Consider the following 7850-nt stretch of genomic DNA (forward strand, 5'->3'; position numbering starts at 1 on the left):
GGAAGATCTTGATTAAATACTGGTGCAAAATGGGAATTGCACCAAAAAAAAGCGCTACACAAAAATACACTCTTGCATTATTAATTAAGAAATAGAAGTAATAATTAAATTAAATAGAAAAATGAATACTACTACAATCGGTGCACTTTGTACTATTAAATTATTAAATACCATAAATAGCTCAAGATTTTCTTAGTGTTCCAATTAAGTTTCAGCTGCATATTACTCCATTATAAGTGGTATACCTGCAGCAAAGACAGGCTTGAAGAGCACTACCTTCCAATTTTTGCCTTCATTAGAAATTTTAGCACTATTGTTAACCAGAGTTTATAGAAGGTTATTACTTAGCATTTTCACTGTCATTGGTTGCAAGACAGACTGTTCATCTTCAAGGGGTGGTTCCACCGCTTTAGGAAGCCAACTCAAAACCCTTCCACAGCTGATGCACACATTGCTACCTGCCCTTCCCACCCTTCCTTTCTGCCCCAGCACTGACCACTCACTCCTGATGCTTGCACTATGCCAGCTCCACAGCTAATGAGGTCTTTTTGGGAACAACTTTCAGTCAGCAGTGGGTCATGTCAATTCACAATGAAGCATGTTATAACCTGAACAAGGAAGGATCGGTGCTTGAGACAAGAACACATGGATCAGGAAGGAAGGGAGCAAGGACATGGGGAACAAAGCTTTCTTGGCCACTGAGATAATCTACAGTCACTGCTGACTCTTGCATTCCTTCACATATAGGCTAAAAAGTTCAAGTAGGTAGAGCAGGTTTGTTCATACTAAAGTGATACTTTCGGTGCTTCTTTTCTGGAGTGCATTTGGTGTCTGCTGAAGACTCATATCCCAGGCACATTCTTCAGATGTTTGGGTCTTCTGCTGAAATTAGAAGATCAGACACTTGGGTTAACACCAACAGGTTGTTCCCAAACTATGGCACAGCTACACAGCTTTTGGCATAAGTATCCTCTCCCTGGAAGCCAAATAGCAGAATTGTCAACAATGGTCATTAACTTGTGACTGGGAGATACTGGGCTGGTCAAGAATATTTTTTTTAAGTTAAAAAATGCCTACAATAAAGAATAATTAAAAAAAAAAAGGCTGACATATTTTACACCTGAAATTCTTTAAGATTATGAAATGTCCAGCCGAGGAGCTTCTCCAGATTATAGAGTACCGTAAGACTTGTAAACCCAGTGAAATGATAGTGCCTGATCACTCAGTTCAACTTTTGGCTTAAGAGAAATGTCTAGGAGCAGGCCAAAGAGGATGGGATACTAGTGCAACCTGTGTCACATGCCATAGTAGCTCTCCAGAGAGTGTTAATGTATTGCACCAGTAAACGCAGCATTACCCTCTCTTTGTAAATATCTGCATCAGCAATATGATAGACAGGGGTGTCAACTTTCACAAGTGCTTTGAGAATGGTAACTGTTTCATCCTTCCTGCTTATTTTAGGCTCATCCACATATTCTATGAAACTTTAATTATATGCTTTAAGATTGCTGTGAAGCCACGACTTGTCCTGATACTGCTCATATACCATATCTCATGCGGAGTCTTTGTGAGACATTCCTCATTCTGGGCTTATTCATTCACTTATTATAAATGAAGTCACTTATAACCTAAGCTAACTCTGCCCCATGTGTCCTAAGGTTAGATTAATTTCTCCTGCTTGCATTTCCTACTTAGATTTTCTCTCCTAGTACATCAGTCAACTTGTCCCTGTGCACAGGTTGAAGCTGAAAACCAGTGTGGATAATTGTGAGTCTGGGCTTGAGACCTGAGCTAAGTAACAGCTATAAAGTGTTCATGTGGGCCATGCTGCCAGCAAAGGCAGCTCAGGAGTCCAAACAGCATGCCTCTCTCTCCAGCGATGACACAAGCACAGCCTCACAGCATTGCTGAGCCTCTTACAAAGGAAAGAAAGAAGAAGGGGCCTCATGAAAGAAAAGAGAATAGGTGTAGAGGTGTTCTGCTAACCCCACAGTGAAGGAAAGGTGTCACACCTCTTGTAGCTGATCTCCACTTCTGCTGAAAGGGTGCAATTCTAGTTTGTGCCTGGCCACATCTTCTCACCTTCCCTTTGTGTTGGGGGTGTGCTGCTTCATCACCACAGTCAGCTGAAACAGCTTAGCTGAGAAAATATCTTTTGTGTGACTGTTTTTTCCAGTTGGGTTAAGTTTCTCTGCGCTGCTGCATGGCCACACTGGTATACACTGGTATACACTGGTATAACCACAAGGAAATCAATGGTGATGCACACCTGGGCAAGAAGAAACAGAATCATTCTTTTTGGAAGAGCACCTTCTCAAACTGGCTAAAGGCAGTTGTGAAGCCGCACAGCTGCATATGAACCCGGCACAAGTAAGTACATTGCTGTGAATCAGCACACAAAACTAAATGCCAAACCCAGAAGACTTTAATTAGTTAGTGTAGAATTGTGTTTGCTAATGGCTAGTGCTGCAATGACCAGAGAGATCAGTATAGACCACCATGATTTGAAAGATCATGGCTTTTCTGAGACAAGCATTGTCAAGAGCAAGCAAATTGAAAGAAAGCACAGACGTTAAATGTTTCTGTAACTAAAAATGGGAAATTACAAAGTCTGTCAAAAGAAAAATTGTTTTTTAAATAAAAGCAGAAAATAAAGAATCTACAATATGTCCTCTAATACAGAATAGCAGAAGGGATCAAACTGGCATAAGCTCCAGCATGCCAGGTTTTTTCTTCCAGAGCTGCTACCTGCTTTGCTGTGCCAGCTATCTCAGCTTTACACAGAGACTGCAGGAACTTTGCACAAAGTATTTACTGATCACATGAAACAGAAGGTTTGACTTTGGTTATCCCAGTTGTTCCCCTTCTCACTCTCTGTTTGAATCACTAGGGAGGAAAAACAGCTAGTGTCAGCATTTGGATGTGGACCAGGGAATTCTACTTAGAAAAAAAATTATTGCCAAACTGACAAAATAGTTTAGCTGTTCATAGCCAAATATTTCACCTGCTCCACTGTGTGGTTTCAGCAGCCACTGACTGGCTGTTTTCCCTCCCTAGTGATTGAATGCATGTCTTCCCAAAGAGGGAGAGTTAATGGTACCCAAAGAGTTTGGCACTTTATTCATGCTCTTTAGTCATCTCAGATAAGCACCAATGCAGAGCTTACTTGAGACCTGTGAGATGCCCTTGTGAAGCTCCAGGACAGATATTACTTAGTGAGAATATCTTCAATTTTTTAATATGTAAAATATACATATTAAACCAGAAATCTCTCCCTTTCTCTCTCTAAATTATGTTTTAGTTATTAATTTTCAGGTAAGTAAAGAGAGAAGCAATTTCCATATTATATTTTATGTTGACCTTTAGTCATTTGTTTGGCAAGTTTAATGTTTCATTGTAGGAAAAAAAAAAAAAAAAAAAAGAAAAACCCAGAAGATATCTTTCACTATCTAGCAACTGAATTTAGCAGTGCTCATACATTTGTCATTGCCAGCATATATTTCATCAGGAAACCACATGAGATGAATTAGATTTCCTGTTCAGCTAAGAGAGCAGCAGAAGGCATCTAGCCAGTGCAGAGTTGTTATCCACTGTTACAAGAGATATAACTCTGACATTGCAAACTCTTTAGTAGTTCTTCATGAGAGCACTAACATGAACAGGCTGCATGATGTCAGATTGGTTCCGTCCACTTCTGCGAGCTGCTTATTTCAATGTACAGTAAATTCGCTGTCTAGAAAGCTGTCTTTCATGCCAGGCAACTTTGTCTGTGCTCCAAAATATAAATTTAAATATATAGCTATAAATGAAGGTGTTCTTCTAAGGCAGATGGAGACTTGTTCATGGTCATATTCTTCTGCTAAGAAGAAAAACTTGAGCTCTGAACTTCTTAGCAACAGCTTCTTTGAGCACCACGTAATTCCAAGGAGTATCCAAAAGCAACTCCCTTTTTTAAACTCACATAATAACTGAAGCTTGATGAAAAGGGAACAATTTTGTTATGATTTAGAATGTGACTTCAGCTCTTTGGAAGTGAGTCTTGGCAATCTACATGAAGCTCTTTACAAAAAAGAAATCACTTCTTATATTTCCACCATCATCAAAAACAAGGTAAAAAGAAAACACTAAAGAAACCATAAAAGTATGACCAATGTAAAATGGCACATTTTCTTCACTGTTTTTCTGGGTTTTTTTCCTTATTAGTGAAGAAGGAACAGATTCCAGTAATCACCTCCCACAACTCATAGCATCAAATACATGTACTTACAAGACCAACAGCAAATGGGTGCTTTCCTCCAGAGGGGTTTAAATTTCACCAACAAAAATCAGTTACAATTGAAAAGGTTACAACTATTTGGTGGAAAAAGGGTGGTTTGGGGCTTTTGTTGATTTTTCCTTCTTATTATTATCTTGAGTGCTATCTGTGTCAGAAGAACTATTCAGTTGAGTGATAAAGCTCACCTTCACACCCACAAGGATGCTCAGAGAGACAGTGGAAGGATGGGGAACTCAAATTCTACCCTGTTGGGTAGCCATCAGACCCATCACAGAAGCCATCAGACCACTGAGGACCAATCTCCACACAAGTCCAGAGGAGTACAGGGAAGGCAGAGTAGCAGGCAGGAAACTAGACTCGTACAATCAAAGAATCATTTACACTGGAAAAGACCCGTAAAATCATTAAGTTCAATTGTTAATCCAGCACTGACAAGTCCACCACTGAACCATGTCCTTAAGTGTCACATCTACACACCTTTTAAATACCTCCACAGATGGTGATCCACTACTTCCTTGGGCAGCCTGTTTAAAGTCCTGGCAACATTTTCAACAAAGAAATTTTTCTTCATATTCAATCTAAACCTTCCCTGGTGCAACTTCAGGCCTTTTCATCATGTCCTATCCCAGATTAGCTGGGAAAAGAGGCTGAACTCCATCTGGCTACAACCTCCTCTCAGGCAGCTGTAGAGAGCAGTAAGGTTCCTCCCGAGTCTCCTTTTCTCCAGGATAAACAACTCCAGCTCCCACACAGGACATGTAGTCCAGACCCTTCCCAGCTCCATTGCCCTTCTCTGGACACTCTCCAGCACTCAGTGTCTTTCTTGTAGTGAGGAGCCTGAAACTGAACACAGGGTTCAAGGTGTGGCCTCACCGGAGCCGAGTACAAGGGGACAATCACTGCCCTGGTCCTGCTGGCCGCAGCACAACCTGAGCCAAGGACAACCAAGAAATAAACACTTTATTCAGGCCCCTCCCTGACTGTCCCAGCAGAGACCCAGTGTCCATGTGGAAAAACCATCACGACAAAGTGCTGCAAGCAAACAGCTCTCTAGATCCCCTTTCAGACCAAGAAAAGGTGCTGCCTAGGGCTGGGATACATCATTCAATGCAGGGGAAAAACATTCTCAAGTTGTGCAGGATTTACTACATAATGTTTAGGGGAGGATCCAGAGGCAGGAAAAGGGAGATGTTTAGGGGATTTGGGGAGAAGCAAGAGTGGGAAATTTGAGGGGTAAGGGGATAAATATGGCCAGTTGTGTGCAAATAGAGTATATTTCAATATTTTTATGTCTTACTAACTCTATTCTTCTTTTGTTCATGTTTTAATTCTTTTCGCCACTGACTTATTTCAAAGAAGCAATTTGGCAACCAGTAATTTATTATAATGTAGTTTGGATAGAGAAAATTAGTAAGTATCTAACTAGCTTCTTCTAATAAGCTTCAGCAATATTTAGAAGTAAAAGTCTCTTAAAGCTACAAAGAATAGTAATAAAGTAATTATACAACTTTTCTTCTGAAAAGTTATTTTACTTTATGTCTTGCAAATTTTCTTTTAAAGTGTTTACATAATTTTCTCCTTTTGAAGCAAGTGTCAAATATTAATATCAAGAACAGAGACACAATTTTCATGTTCACAGAATATCTAAATATTTACCTCAGATATTTTCTGTGAAGTAGTCCTAGAATTAAAACATTTATAACACTGCATTGCCATCACTGTTTTCAAGAATTCTTGAACAATGGGTAGTCTGAATAGGGAAGAATAAAATATCATCTTCAGAAGGGAAAAATCAGCAGTCAACATCATTTCAACATCAAGAACAATAATCTCATAAATTATTAAATTGACACTTTTAAAGCACCTGGAGGGTCAGTGAAAAAAACAAACAGGCAGGAAAGATTTGTTGCAAAAACAAAGTTTGATAAACTGCTGTGTTTTCTTCCTTTAACAGATTATCTGCCTCATAGCAAAAAAGGCAGTAGCAGAGATGTATATTGACTTATGGGAATCTTTGGGCACCAACTTACTTGACCTTTTTATTAACAGGCCACAGAAACATTTTGTTCTGGGCTAACTTGCCACTCACAATATGTGCATAATTGCTTGCAGAAAATACTCCTAGACTTATTAATATTTTGTTTTCAAATAGAAAGGATATATAATATATCTGTTTATAATTCTGATAGGGTCTGGACAAAATCTGATCCAACACAAAATTTTCACTTAAGATTTGGTTGTTGGAATGGAGAGCACACTGAAAAATGCCAAAGAAAAGGGGTGCAAGGAAGCTGAAAGATTAGAATTCAAAATGACTTTGATAAATGGGAGAAGTGGTCTGTAATAAGATGAAACTAAATAAATACAAGGACCAAGTACTATATTGAAGCTAGAAGAAAATCAAATGCATAAATACAAAATTGAGAATACTAACAGTTCTGTAGAAAGAGACCTGGCTGTTACATTAAACCACATATTGAATAGAATCAATGATACCACACTGATGGAAAAACAGAAAAACTCATCCTGGGACATTCTAATAGATATGTCATATGTAAGGCAGAATTAGTAACTGTTTTTCTTAACTCACCTTTCAGAAGCCTCTGTTTGGAATAGTCTAATACAATAGTACATAAAGAAGAGCACTTTAAAATGGTTTAAAATATGGAAAATAATTGAAAAATTGAGAGGTAATATTTGCTCTAAAAAATAAAGGCTGATGTCAGGTGTGGAGGTGATATGTCAACTTTCCAATACATAGAAAATTCTGAAAAGCAGGGATCCCTCTTCATGATTGTGCTTCATGACACAGAAGGCATGGCAGAACCTTGCTGACTTTAATCACAGCTGGAAAGATTTAGGATAAAACAGGAAAACCTTCTGACTCTATGGATAGCTACAGACAGAAATAGGTCACCAAAAAGCTGAGGTAAAATTTCCACCATTCAACTTTCTAAGAAGAGGTTAGAAAAATACTCAGAGTTTCTCCATTCCTTTGAGGAAGAGGCAAACAAGTGGATCCTTCTGGATTTTCATTCTTGCTACTTTTATTACAGTCTCAAAGAAACAGAAAGTTGTAACTTAAATTAAGCTATTTTTTTAAGTGCTAAATATTTTCATGACAGTTTCTGACAGTGACTTGCCTTTCAGAAATGCATGCCCTGGTGGTCTGCTAGTTTTAAATAGCAACATCTCAGAGGTTAGATCTCTTGCTGACTTTGATCCATTCTGTCAAGACAGCTTAATGCATCTCTTGATGCCTGCAGGTCTTTGATTCCAAATATTTATCTTCTTTCAGATTTATTTCTGACCACTTGAATCTTACATTTCCTCACAGAACCTCTCTGACACATTCATCAGCTACAGAATTCAGATGACACTGTTCATGATGCTTCCCCCTGGCATCATGGGGGCTGCTTTTAACTCTTTATAGGCTTATTTATTACTGAAATAAACTATCTAATGCAGTATGTTAGTTCTTTCAATCATTATGCTATAGTGTAGTTAAATATTTACCAGGTTGATTTTAAGGATTTTATTTTCTAAGTACTTTGCCTTTGATTTCATGGTTTTA

Source organism: Camarhynchus parvulus, chromosome 2 (assembly GCF_901933205.1).
Source record: "Camarhynchus parvulus chromosome 2, STF_HiC, whole genome shotgun sequence".
Taxonomy (NCBI): domain Eukaryota; kingdom Metazoa; phylum Chordata; class Aves; order Passeriformes; family Thraupidae; genus Camarhynchus; species Camarhynchus parvulus.